Raw genomic sequence first — 14667 nt, 5'->3', positions numbered from 1 at the left:
ATATAATATAATATAATATAATATAATATAAAAACATTAGAATTGTCATAGATTGACCATTTTGTGAAATATTTCATATCAGAAATATTTTGACATAATCTGCTATATACATATATTCTGTTATTTCGATATATTCTTTTACAAAATATATCAGTAAAGTAAAAATAAAAATGCAAGCAAGTCACTATTGCTATTATTAAAATTGAGAAAATCATTTCTATGTTTGATACGTTTAATTTTTTATGCTGATTAAGAATTTTTTATTTTTCTTAGTGGACACTATACGTCTGTAAAGTTTTGAACCTTTTTTTTTATATCCTGTATACGTCAACAGATCGGCCCATCAATACGTATATGTATGCATATGTATTTTTTGTTGGTCCAATCACTGAGCTGCGCAAAACGTTTTGTATGTATCTAAGGATCACTGATCGATACGTTTTTTCTCTCGTCTGGCTATGAAGTTTTGATCCGTTTCACGATTGTAATTGAGAGAAGAAACACATTTGGCACGAGTTCGCTGGCTGCTCGTTAACGGCATTGCTAAAGAAATAAGTAATTTATAATTGTTAAGGTGTGTTAAAAAAAATATTTCTTATTTACATATTTAATATTTTTAATTAATCGTACCATTACTAAAAATCAATAAAGTATATGTAATTATGGAAATACGTTTGTAAAAACATTAATACAAAAAGTTCCAACGTTTCTTATTCATTAAGAGTTTGGTTTTATCATCTTCAATTAACTTGATCGGTCTGTTAAATGTTAATTTTACTTAACGACAAATTCTCTATCGAAATCGACCAATTCGCTTAAGCCTTAGTTCCAATAGAACATTTGATCAATTAAGTTAATCAGAAATTGTGAAAGCGACTTTAAACGCACCAAGCGAATAAATTACTATGAAAATAGGTAAGGAAAGTGATGAAAGACCAAGTATTTCATATCAGTATAAAGGACATAATTATTGAAAAGTTAAAAAATTTCAGAATTCTACCTTTTATACAAAAAATATGACATTAATTTAAAAAATAAGAATGATCAATAATAACTGCTCTTAAAATTTAACGAGTGCAAAGTTTAATTAATTCTTATGATATTTGAGATCACGCGCACAGTCGATATTTTATAACACATGGCGCCGATTTGCTCCTTTTTTTTTCATCACAAAATTATACAACGCTCCTGTGCGTGCACGCGTGTAGAAAAACACGTGCATGCTCGCTGATTTGAAATATCTTGTAACGCCAGACTGCATTTCTACAATGCGGAACGTTAAGTGTCTCCGAGTGTACTTTATATTTTTATTGATTATAATTCGCTCTAACGCCTTTTAATAATTAAATATCTCTACAATTATAAATTCGTGAATGGAAGCAATAATCGAGATAAAAGAGAACCGTAATACGATCGCCACTGAATGAAAGCGTTTAAAAATAAATAAATATATATAATATATTGCGTGCTTGTCCTCCCCCCTCCCCTATTTACTGAAAACGGAAAAGGATATTATAGATGCGTGTTACTGTCTGTAAATATAACTTGAGGCGCATCGCAATTTCTCACATCGCGTAATTACTGGCATCACGCAGTGATATACAATAAGAAAAACATATGTTTTGTATGTTTTTATCGCAATAAAACATAGTTTTTTTTTTTTTTCTAGAAAATTGTTATTTATTCTTTGCTTGAAAAAAAAATATAATTATTAGATTGTCAAAAAAATTAACTTTTGTCGATATTATATTCGGTTTAAAATAATTATAAATTGTTTGATTGAAATTCGATTTAAAATAGTTACAAAGTATTTGTTTCAGAAATATTTATAGTTTATAAATATCATATGTAAAATCCATTCTTTTGCTTGAAGATAGATGCGGAACTTAATTTGGTTAACGATTCTCCGTCTGAAATGGGAAATGATCTTTTTAGAAACAACATACATTTCTACACATCTACTTTCTCCTGCCCGAGAATAATCGTCGAAATTATACAAATTTATAATGCATTTTATACGATTTCTCTTTCATTTAGTGAACTTTGTTTTGACATGCTGTATAGTTGCACGTCTAAGAAATTAAGCACAAATTATACATGTATAATAATAATTACAAAATTATTTCGCTCCCGTTATATAATCCGTTATAATTTTGACAAAGTTAACAAATATAAATTGAAAATTAGCTTGCTCCTTGTTTTTCGCACGCTAATTAAAATTTCTACATGCTTGAATGGGAAGTACAGTTTTTAAAATCGTGGAGCAGTCTCACAAAACACACACACACACCGTGTTAAAACTTTCTTGAGTGGCACAGCAGGAAGAAGAAATGGAACAATCGCAATTCTAAAGAGATACATTTAGGGAGCGGTGCGCGTTTCAACGCTTGGATAACTCGATTATCCGGTATTTGGAAAGCGACGTTTTTCGACCGTCATTTTAATTAACATCTCTGCGAAGGACTCGTCTCATCTCATGATACGCGTTTCATATTTACCGCTAGATTAAGCCCATCGACATGATACGGCGACGTACGTCGAATAAATACAAATAACGTCACGCCATCCGAGTTTCACACGAGAAACCAAGTCATATTCTGGCTTTTCCCATAAATACAGCGGACTAGATTTTTCCAGATCTAGGATAGGTATGCAATCTCCACTACCGGAGATCGCGTTGTTGATACACATCGAAAACTGTTACAAACGGCATATCACCATTATTGCGTGTCGGAGAAACGTGTAATCCGACTAAATGGATATTCTTTTACGTTTAATTTCCGCTTTAAACGAATTGCTCGCGCACTATTATAAACATAAACATCTTCGGAATCTCGCGTTATTGATTTACGATGCCATTTTCATGCGTTTTTTTTTTTTTTTTTATAGAAAAATGATAGCGTCGAATGTTTTACGATAAAAGAAAAATTATGTGAAAGATGTAAAATTATTAATTACTTAAATACTTCGAAGGAAATCGTTTCATGTTCCTGCTATCTTTAGAGCATTCGTTATCGAAGATTAGAAAGCTCCCTCGTGCAACTACAAAATGCAACGACAGAGTGCTCAAGAGTGCTCAATATAATTGTGCGCGTGATAATTTCTGGTTAGAAATTTTATTTATAGCTTTAGAAAATTATATTGTGCTTGACAGACGTGCAATTTCTTGACAGACGTAAACGTACGTGCGGAAGTGGTACTTTAAAGAAACGGACGCAAATCTCGAAACACAATTCCCCAGTCGAAACCGATTTGCCAATCATCATTCATCATCATCTTGTTCGGATTTATCTTGTCAGATTTATATCTTTCTTCTGCCTTACGCGCACTGCCTTCGTGCAAGTTTAACGAACCAATGACGACGTTTCGCTATTTCGATACGAATGTCGTGTACCTAATACGGTATTCTCAACAAAAATTTCTCACGACGAATATATTCACATTGTGAACTGTAAATTTTATGACTAATACTGCTCTTACGGTTTTTACGAAATTAAAAACCTTTCGCTCGAATTTCGCCCGTCTATTAATATTTATTATATACACTTCTTTATCATATATACTTTTACTTCATATTAATGTTGAAGATTTTTAATGGAATCTTTAGTATTTATATTGTAATTGTATTCTATAAATACGTCATTTCCGACTGAAAAGATGCACCGAAAATATCGAAGGAGAGCAGACTGTTAACGATCAGGACAGCGTTAGTACATTTGAAACTGCATTTTAAGCAATTTTGTACTTGTTATCTCAACAAACGAGAATAGATTCAAATGGATTGAAATTTTTTTCTATCCGAATGCGCGTATTTTAAATAGCGGATACTTTTTTTTGGATTTAATTGGATTCAATTGGATTCAATTAAATTCAATTGGATGCAATTGGATTGAAAAACTGTATTTCCTATTTAAAATTTTGAATTGAACAGTATTCACAATGCATAGAAAAAGCTAATATTATTTTTAGATTAAAAGGTATAGAGATATGCTCCATGCAATTCCTATAAATTAATAAAAATGCATTCAGAATTGAAAAACATTTTAACATTCGTGAATCAATATTTCTGAAAATCTGAATCCATTTCAATTCATTTCAATCCATTCTTATTTGCTGGGATATTACCTAAATTGAATTTTCTGTCTTTTATATATATATCAAAGTCTTGAATAATGTTTTTAAAATGAAGAAATAATAAAACAATTAGCAGATCGGAGCAACAGTCGTTATAGCCTTTCGTGTCACTACCCAGCAAACGAAAATGGATTAAAATGGATTGAAAATTTTCAATCCATCCAAATTCGTATTTTAAATCTATAAAAATGAATTAGATTTTATATAAAAAATTTTTATATATGTAAAAATGTAAATAAATTAAAGCAGTAATTACATGAAATTCTATAATTATTATTTTAAAACTTTTATTATTATTTTAAAACTTTTATACAAATATACGCTAGCTGTATAATAAAGGAAATGTATTAATATAAAATATACATAAAAGCGATTAATTTATTAAATTATTAAAAATAAGGAATTTACATATGTAACATTTATTGTACATATTTACGTAGTTTTTTTTATGTTTTTTTTAACTATTAAATGAAGTAGAATTTATGATATATTTTTATGGTACACAACTCTTTTTTAACTCAGTTGAATTAAAACGAAAAATTTCTTATTCATAATTCTGAATAAAATAGCATTCATGATGTATTTTTAAATGGAACAATGGATTTTCTACTCACAATTTTGAATAGTATTTATGGCCCATTTTAAGAAAATGGGCCATGAAAAAAAAACTTTTTTTTATTCAATTGGATTAAAAAACTGGATTTCCTATTCAGAATTTTGAATTTAACAATATTCACAATGCACAGAAATAGCAGATATTATTTTTAGATTCAAAATTGAAATTGATTCTGAATTGAAAAGCTGCATTTCCTACTCAGAATTTTTAATTAAGCAGTATTCATGATGCAAACAAAATACTGTAATATTGTTTTTAGATTGAAAAGCATAGAAATATACTATATGCTATTCCTGTCAAAATCAATAAAAATACATTCAGGATTGGAAAGGATTTATTTTAACATTCATGAATCCGTATTTCTGAAAATCTGAATCTATTTTAATCCATTTCAATCCATTCTTGTTTGCTGGGTATGCACGTAGCATTGTAAAAGCAGATCATACAGGTATATAATATACAGTAGCAAAGTGGTACCCATTAATTGATATAACGAGAATGCGGAGAAAGTCTCAGATCAAAGAGCCAAGTAAGGCTCAATATCGAAGACTTCATGATGATTAATCACGAAAAGAAAATTAGTTCTATCGAGTTAATAAACCAATGACTGAACAGATGTTGACTTACTTAATAATGCGAAAATAAAAATTACATTGTATAAATGTATATTTGAACGTAAAGTGTGTTACCTCTTAGTATGAATGGTTGGATTATTCTCGTGTACCAATTAAATAATTAATGTAACATATATAAATTTCTTTAAATAGCCTTACAAATAATTTCTAAAGATGTTAAAATATGTGTAAGACTCAATAATTTTGTTATACTTGTAAAAGTAACTCGATTGAAAATTAACTCGCAATGACTCATCGTGTGTAGTAAAATACCGGAAACCACGCGTATATACTAAGGATTATTTAAATCTAGAGAAATAGAAAACGTGGAAATAATGCAGAGATCGTCTCGAGAGAAACAGCTTTGAATTATATTATTCTTAAAGATTATTTGTTATTGCTTTATCGAATAGCTTCCCAGTAAACGAGAATGGATTGAAATGAATTGAAATGGATTCAGATTTTCAGAGATATCGATTGGCAAATGTGGCAATAAAATGAATGCTTTTCAATCCTGAATGCATTTTTATACATTTATAGGAATTGCATGGAGCATATTTCTATCTAATCCTTTCAATCTAAAAATAATATTAGCTTTTTCTGTGCATTGTGAATACTGTTCAATTCAAAATTTCGAATGGGAAATGCAGTTTTTCAATCCAATTGCATCCAATTGAATCTAATCAAATCCAATTGAATTCAATTAAATCCAAAAAAAAGTATTCGCTATTTAAAGTGCGCATTCGGATAGAAAAGAAAATTTCAATCCATTTTAATCCATTCTCGTTCGCTGGGTTATATCTTGGTACAATATAAGAAGGATCCTTCCTTTTTCTCTGGAAAAATTTAACATTAAGAACAAAGTGATTAAAACAAATCTGCCAATTAGGCTGTTTAACGGAGAAGATCAGTACAGGGAGCGGAACGTCCCTACACATCATAATAATGGTATAATTACGAAAAACAGTGATATGGAAGATTGAGTAGGTTAATGGAATTTATTAGTAAAATGATTCTGAACGACGACTCGTACAGGCTTATGATTGTTACGGGCGTTTCGGTTTCGATTAAGAGCAAAAGTGTCATGAAGAGTGAAGATGCGTCAGCAAGAGTGAAGCGTCGAAAGAGGTGCGAACGAACGAAAGTGTGCCGTTCGTACGTCGACGTGCGTATATCGTACTCCTCCTGTTTTAAGGGAGGAGGGGGAGACAGTTATAGTTCCTCGGATTACGAAGAGTCCAAGTGGCATACTCGAGGTATGTTTGCCTCAGTGGGGGCAGCGACATAAGTACAGACGATCTTAAGAAAAGCCCTCATTCTGATAGAAGATCCGCAAATCCACGGAATCGGTAAACCTGTGCGACGTGCGATATCCATCCCGTTCAGCTGTTCGCCGGCTGAAGGGCGTACGGATTGGAAAAGGGACGGATCAAGACGGTACGAATGTATTTTGAGGAGAACGGCATCCGTGAACGAAAAGAAGAGACATTTCGGACTGAACTTGACGTTATCCATCGTATCTTTTTGTCTGCGAGACTGTAATACGCGGTGAGTATGCGTGAGTTTCTGTCATAATTTTTCGAACTTACAATAAGTTTTGAATAATTGTGCTCTGAAACGCACGATATCATGATGCTTAATTATGGCGGTAATTGCACAACAATTTTATGAAATTGGGATCACGCGGATCTTAATCGACATAGAAAATAATATATAGCGTATAATAGAGAAATAAATGAACTCTCTAATTTCTTTGGAGAATCTCATTCTAAAAGAGTGAACATTGAGTTGGAAAATTGAGCTTGAAAAAGAGTGGCTTATAATTTTTACTCTTCTAGAGTGAGATTTATCCTAAGAAAAGTTTTAGAGAGGAAAAAAAAAAGATCTAAATAAGAGCTCACTGAAAGAGAGTACGTTTAAAGAATTTGACGAATCTTGATATGTTTATTTATCTCTTACAAGCATTGGTGTAATCATTAATTGTCAAATAGGTTTAATTAATTGATCAAATTATTAATTATTGAAACACCTAATGTCGCACTTTCGAACAGGCGATCAATCGACCAAATTATATCTTCGCTTTTGTTATACGCGAGTTTGGCTATGCAAATTTTAAGAGTCCAAAATTACTATCAATGATCGATTGTTCGTGTTGTTATCTCGTTTAAATATGAATCCTAATGGATTATATAATATAAAAGGGAGAAAATCTGATCAAGTATATAAATAATTTAACCACTAGTTAACATCAAATTGACGCGTATTTATATAAGATTTCTTAAAGTTTGTATTATATATTGTTCCAACAAACGAGAATGGATTGAAATGAATTAAAATGGATTCAGATTTTCAGAAATATTGGAATGTTAAAATGAATGCTTTTCAATCTTGAATGCATTTTTATTCATTTATAGGAATTGCATGGAGCATATCTCTATGCCTTGCAATCTAAAAATAATGTTAGCTTCTTCTGTGCATTGTGAATACTGTTCAAAATTTTGAATAGGAAATGCAGTTTTTCAGTCCAATTGCATCTAATTGGATCTAATTGAATCCAATTAAATCCCAAAAAAAGTATTTGCTATTTAAAATACGCACATTCGGATAGAAAAAAATTTCAATCTATTTTAATCCATTCTCGTTTGCTGAGGTATCATCAGTCTTTGCATTTTTATCATGGTAAAAAGATTTTTATCGGCACGATACCTCCCACGCGATTATTCGTGTGCAGAAGTTAGTACAATCACGTACAACCTTTCGCAGGTGATCGCCATACTAGCATCATGTCGATCACGATCTCTATCGCCGTTCCATCGATTGGTATTCTTGCAATGTCGATTCGTTCGGACAGCTAGTCAAGCATGGGAAAAGCGCGAAGAATTCTTATGATTTAGATTAACTTGGCGATCGACGTCGTCATGACACGCGCCGTTCGCGAATGATAATGTGACAAAACCGCTTCTTCTCGTTCTTGTTATTTCACTGTCGCTGTCACTCAACTAACGATCAGCCATACGTACGACATCGTGCATTTTCAAATTACCTTTTCCAAATTTGATTTAATTATGAACTTTCATAAAAGTTTATATTTTATATGATAGAATCTACAATATTTGTGTACATATTGTATTAATACAATAATCATTATTGTTACTGATATCTGATTTATAGTTTATGATTTATATTTTAAGTTGCAAGTCCAGAAATTCGGACTTTTTTCTTCGTCGCAAAATTTAATTTAATTTAAATTTTTAACGTAATATGACCCATTTGCCAATCTTTCGAATGAATATCAATCGATTATATTAAAGTGATTTTAGACTTTTATACCTTGGCCTGTTGTATTCCCCATGAGGAGTTTTTCTCATTCTTATAAAAAATTATTGCTAAATTATTATTCGGCAATCGTCTCTGCTCCTTTCCTTACAAATCATCGTTTTTCACGACGAAAACAATACAAAAGTTTATTTTTATTATCTGCGGATTTAACCATTTATTCATGAGATAGATCATAAAAACTGCTCGTGTAGGACGAGTTTCGCATTTTCTAGCAGTGTAACAACCGGTTCAGAGTCCGGATTAGAGTTCTTTAAATTTCACTTCTTAACTGTTCCAAATGTAAATAACTGCACTCGTAATAAATGATCAATTTCTTGCGGTAAACCGCCAAGAATCGATGGTAGCGGCATCTCAAAGGAAGGAAGCGTTTCGTGTTTCAAACGTTACTGTGCGCAGCATCTGGAAAACGAGATGTAGATTATTTCGCGATTTATGTACTCTCGAAATTCGGCCATTATCATTAAGAACCAACCGTTTCTACACGATGGTAATTTAATTCAACGTAATTAGCGAAGGGGGATAATGTTTTTAATTATTTATCATAAAATAATAATGTCAATTAGGATTACTTGTGTACAAATAAACAATTTCTTGCGTATATATGATGCCAATGTTTGCTTTATACATAATAATGTGTTTCCAGAATTCTTCTATGAATATTAATAAGGATTCGAAATGAGGTGAAAGTTTTTTGAGAGCAAAACATGAAAATAAAGTGTATTGATTTTTACAATCATTGAACTTAATGAGATCTTTCTTTACAACCAAGAAATGTTAATTATTCTATATACATAATTTATTTAAACAATTTATTGAAAGTACAAATTTTCCGCCAACTTGTACTTGTGTCAGTCAAATAGAATTTTTTACAAATACAGCATTGAATACATTGTTTCATTCGCAATCAAGTAGGTTTTTTTCTCAAAACAGTTACGTTCTGATAAATAATTGACTATTCAGGAATAAACAAATATACATATATATTGAAGCAACATGAATTTTGAATAAATTACAGCAATTTTAAATTGATAGAATGAACTATTAAAAGATACGAGATTAATAAAAGAAAATAAACAATAAATCATTTGATTATTTAATATCTCATTAATCTCAATTTTCGAATAATCTTTAAAAATGACATATTTAGATGAGACTCAATACATATTGCTCTATCTAGGTTAATTGATTCATGTAGCAGATTGTTTATAAATATACCCCTGCTTTGTGTCATTAATGTTTTGTACAATCTTAAACATTTTTTTATGTAATTTCTCTCTCTCTCTCTCTCTCTCTCTCTCTCTTTCTGTCTGCTTACACAAATTTTTATCGAAATAATTAATAGAATCATCAATTTAATTCCACATAGTGGTGATGATTAGTACTTCATACAAGACTCATTGAAAGGTATTAATTTCAAAAAAAGTCACAATTCACGTTATAAACATTTAAAAAATGAAATATATTTTTGCCGGTATCATTGAACTGGGAATAGTTGCTTACAATTAGTTATGTTGCGTAAAGAAACACTTGGGATTGTTTTCTTACACTTCAATAATACACGTCTATTATCAATTGCAGTATATTGTGTGTAGTATTGATTGTTCTACAATTTATTAGTATTTGAGATCATTATGTATACAAATTTATTCAATATTCCCTTAAAAAAGTAAGGAAAAATAAAAAAAGGATTTTCGATCATTAAAAAAATTAATCGTATCTGATAATAAGCTCTATTTTTTCATTGCCAGATATACAAATAATCCCGAAGGATTATTCAGTAATAGCTCAATTATATTTTATTTTTATGAGAATCGTAAATCATGTACTGGAGATATACATATGAAATACGAGCATCGGATTATAACGTTTCTGATTGTACAGATGTGTAATTACATAGACGCAGTAACTCTTTTTGTATAAATTTTTTTTTTCAAATGGATAATATAATAAATTAATAATAATATGCAGAATAATCATTATTCAGAATAGAATATGTACATTAAATTAGTTTATATTACAAAAATGGGATATTTCTAAACTCAGAGGATAGGATCTCTATCGATGTTTCTAACGGACAATTAGCACTTATGGAACCGTTATTACACGTCAAAATAATTTGTGCAATATACTGTAAAAGTTATCCCAAGTTGGGAAAGGCACATTTTTAGGATTCGAGTCCGGGTTACGAATGTCGGTGGTACGTTCACGTTCTCATTATATCGTGAAATTACTTGCGGATCGAGCTGCTGAACTCCGAAATTAACAATCGGGCACTATCGGCGTGCGGACAATCGGCATTCCTCAAACCCGAGATTCCTGCGATTCGCGGTAACAATTGCGGACAACGTATGGCGAATAGTACGGATTCGCTTGTACCCGATTGCAATCTTGAAAGGAAGCACCTACGGTCTCACAGAGTCCTTCGTCGCCTGCCGTTGTAATTACGAGAGAGCCTTGTAAACGTCGTTGAGAGAACTACGTGCGACTCGAACGGCTATTCTAAATAGGCAATAGTGTAGTATCCTTTTGTCCTTTCTTTTTTTACTTACAACAATGCAAATATTACGTGTGAGAAATTTCGCTACGCGATAATTAACACTTACAGAATATTGCATTACATATCAAATAATATTTATCAAACGCGACATTGTCAAAGTAAAAAAAAATCTGTGATAAAAAATATTTTATAATAGTGACGACCTAATTTTTAAACCGCTTTGATTAATTAATTTGTATAAAGACAAACACGGAGATATGCATTATGTAGGATATTGAGAATTTATTGCAAAATAAAAACTCTTTCTTCAACAGCCTATGAATCATCGTATAAGCTTCCGCGCTACATCCTGCGAAATTCCACGTATCGCGCTAAAATCAGTAGCGTAAAATTGGATGATTAAAGAAGTAGCGAATAAGGACGAGTATCTCGTGATAGCTATCTTTTTTCTTACGTGTTTTATGTCAAAAAGCGACGTGCATCAATGATGATTTATCCAAATGCCAATTAGATCGCGATTGGCATCGCAACGCTATTGACTCTTTTATTCTCATTGTCAGTTATATTTGTTTACATAAATTTCTTTAAATTTTAGACATAATTTCAGATGTTTCGAAAATAAGTCAATTTCGTCTTTGAGCTTCTCAGTATTTATTCGGCATTCCTGTAGTATTGTTTAACAAACGATTAAAAAAAAAAAAGAAAGAAAGAGTGGGCTACATGATTTTCACCAGACGTTTGCATCTTCCTTTGCTTAGAAACGATAAAAAAATGGCCCCGTTTCTGCTTCGCGAATTATGGGTGCGATTAATATGTAATTATTCGGGTCAACAATGAAATCCCCAGTCATGTCTATCAATACTAACTCTCTGAGACTCTCTCCTTCCTTGAAATTGAAGGTTACCCGTATAAAAAGGGCAATCTATTTTATGAAGAAGCGAAACGTGAGATGTAATGATATAACCACGTATAGAAAACTATAACTATATACAATATCGTTTAGTGGTTACTGTCATTGATGTATTGAACAGAGTGGCAGTTTCACCTGAGCTAATTTTCTGCTGTATTCGTTTCATCGGACTAAGCCATATGTACGCTTTGTTAATCATTGTGTCGGAAGAAACTATAGATTTTTATTTTGCAAATATCACAGAAAGTGATTATCTGCGAAAACTTACAGCAAAAATCATCATTATATTATAAATGATATAATATAGCTGGATTCTCTCTCTCTCTCTCTCTCTCTCTCTTTCGGCTTTATTATTAAATTTTCAATCAAAATGAATTAGATGTAAACAATAAATTAACGGAAAAAAAAAAGATAATTGTAATATATAATAGAAAGCGATAAGTGTTTTCTTATACAAAATTAAGTATCTCCAATTATTGATAGCAGAATGATACATTCCGTTTGCTGCAAACAGCTACTTTCTGATCGATGTCTTCCTGTTAACTTTGCACGGTTTTGTTTTTAACATAACTACCTGTCTCTTATTTTCAAAAAATAAAATTTGGAAATGTTCAAATTGAAATGATATTCAAAGAAAAGGCAATAAAAATGAAATCGATATATATAACTCAGAATGATTTTTATTTTCCAAATTAATTTTCATAGAATTTGATGAAAACTTTCCGTAAATAAATGCACAAGAGGGTCTATCAAAAATTGGTCTCTATAGTTATGCAAAATACAAAGAAATGTTGAATAAATTAAAAGTAGTTTATTTATTAAAGATAATTCTACAAAAACACAATTTTACGTATATCTATTTTACATACATACATATATATGTATGTGCGTACGCGTGCGTATTCATGCGTTATGTGAAACCGCGCGAACGTTTGTGAATATTTGTTTCGTATCATGTATGCTACAAGAGAAATAATACATTACCATGTAACGCTCATAGTGACACATACCGGTGCTTTGTTTCAAAGAATAACGGTCCGTACGCGCATGTACAATGCGAAATACGAGAAATGAAAAATTAGTACACATTAGCGGTATACATTACGTACTTTGTTGAATTTAGCTCTGGCTATTTTAATTTTTTATCTGTATTATATATTCGCATATTGTTGAAAAATATCGAAGTAGAAGAATGTCAAGAATCCATAAATAATTTGGGAGCAGCATATTATCTAAATTGAAATACTGTTTTAATTAATACGTTAATGTAAATTAAAAATATATAAACATGATCTGATTGCAAATGAAACTAAACTTTGATTGTGTATCAAATAGAAGAAAATGAGATATTTAGAAACAATGTAGAATACAGTATTCGGTATAGTATTAAGCTATACTTTATTGTAGTGAGATTTATAAGCGACGAAATTCCTTCAATAGCGATAACGATTGTCCATAATGGACGATCCAACATACTTTAATTGGTACAGACAGCATTAACAGTTACAAAATTAATAGACCGTTAGACAAATATTTCTTATATCAATTTAGTACATCATGGTTTAAATTTCAAAGAAATTTATTTTTACATAAATTATAAATTATCCCAGCAATATTATATCTTTTATCTCTTTCAAAAACTAAATTAGAACCGCTTTATATCGGATAAATCTTCTAAAATAGCAATATTAATAACATTTCGCTTTTAAACAATTAAAGATTACATATTGATAATTGAAGAATTTTTTAATTTTAAAAATATAACATCAATTAAAATATTTAATACTAAGGTATTTGAAGCAACAATTACAGATAATAAATTAATTTTACTATCAATTTTATTTTTATTTTTTTTAATAAAGGTCATAAACTCAAATAATGATACGATAGTATCATAATACATGTATAATATATATACAAATATATCATATATATATATATATATATATATTTATTAATTTTACATTTTTTGTCAAATAAATATCAATTGATGATAAAATAGTATACTTCTATTATTATTTATTGATAATATTGATAATTATATAAAAATAATTACTTAGAAAATAAATCTACACTTTTATTTTTATCTGTAAATAATGCATAATTTTTTGTATAATTCAGATATTTGCGTTGATAATCAAAAAGTTGATATCTATAGTCGATAAAATAGATATTCTTCAATGATATCCGAACTTCACTAAATACATGTGGCGGGGTTTACTGATATAATATTATACTCACGCGATATATGTATGTATAATGTATGCAGGGTTGATGATCTTTAAGACTGCAAGGCTCCGATTCACGCTCCAACGCTCTCTTGGAATCATTTTATTATCTTTTTTGTTATTAAATATTAAAGATAAAATGGATGCTCACGAGACTTATTGTGAGAGTGTAGAATCGGATTGCAACAACTAATACAGTATCCTCAGGAGGTTATAGACATTGTCGATCACGTATATTTTTTGTTATTGATAAATACTTCTAAATATTATAGTTTACAGTTTACAAATTTATTTGTATTATAATTTATTGTTTAATATATTTATATATT

General features: G+C 30.3%; 1 protein-coding gene across 1 annotated transcript in view; it reads left to right on the top strand.

Annotated features, from left to right (window-relative positions):
• The first annotated feature begins 6630 nt into the window (after window positions 1-6630).
• LOC108747374 overlaps window positions 6631-14667 on the top strand; it is an 11022-nt gene continuing 2985 nt past the window's right edge. The window contains exon 1 of the mRNA XM_018484798.1: window positions 6631-6912. The gene's annotated coding sequence lies outside the window, so the exon portion shown is untranslated. The remainder of the gene's footprint in view (window positions 6913-14667) is intronic.

The sequence above is a fragment of the Trachymyrmex septentrionalis genome, unplaced genomic scaffold (assembly GCF_001594115.1).
Source record: "Trachymyrmex septentrionalis isolate Tsep2-gDNA-1 unplaced genomic scaffold, Tsep1.0 scaffold2, whole genome shotgun sequence".
Lineage (NCBI taxonomy): Eukaryota > Metazoa > Arthropoda > Insecta > Hymenoptera > Formicidae > Trachymyrmex > Trachymyrmex septentrionalis.
Note: the sequence above shows the minus strand (reverse complement) of the source record. Positions and strands in the feature narration are given on the sequence as shown.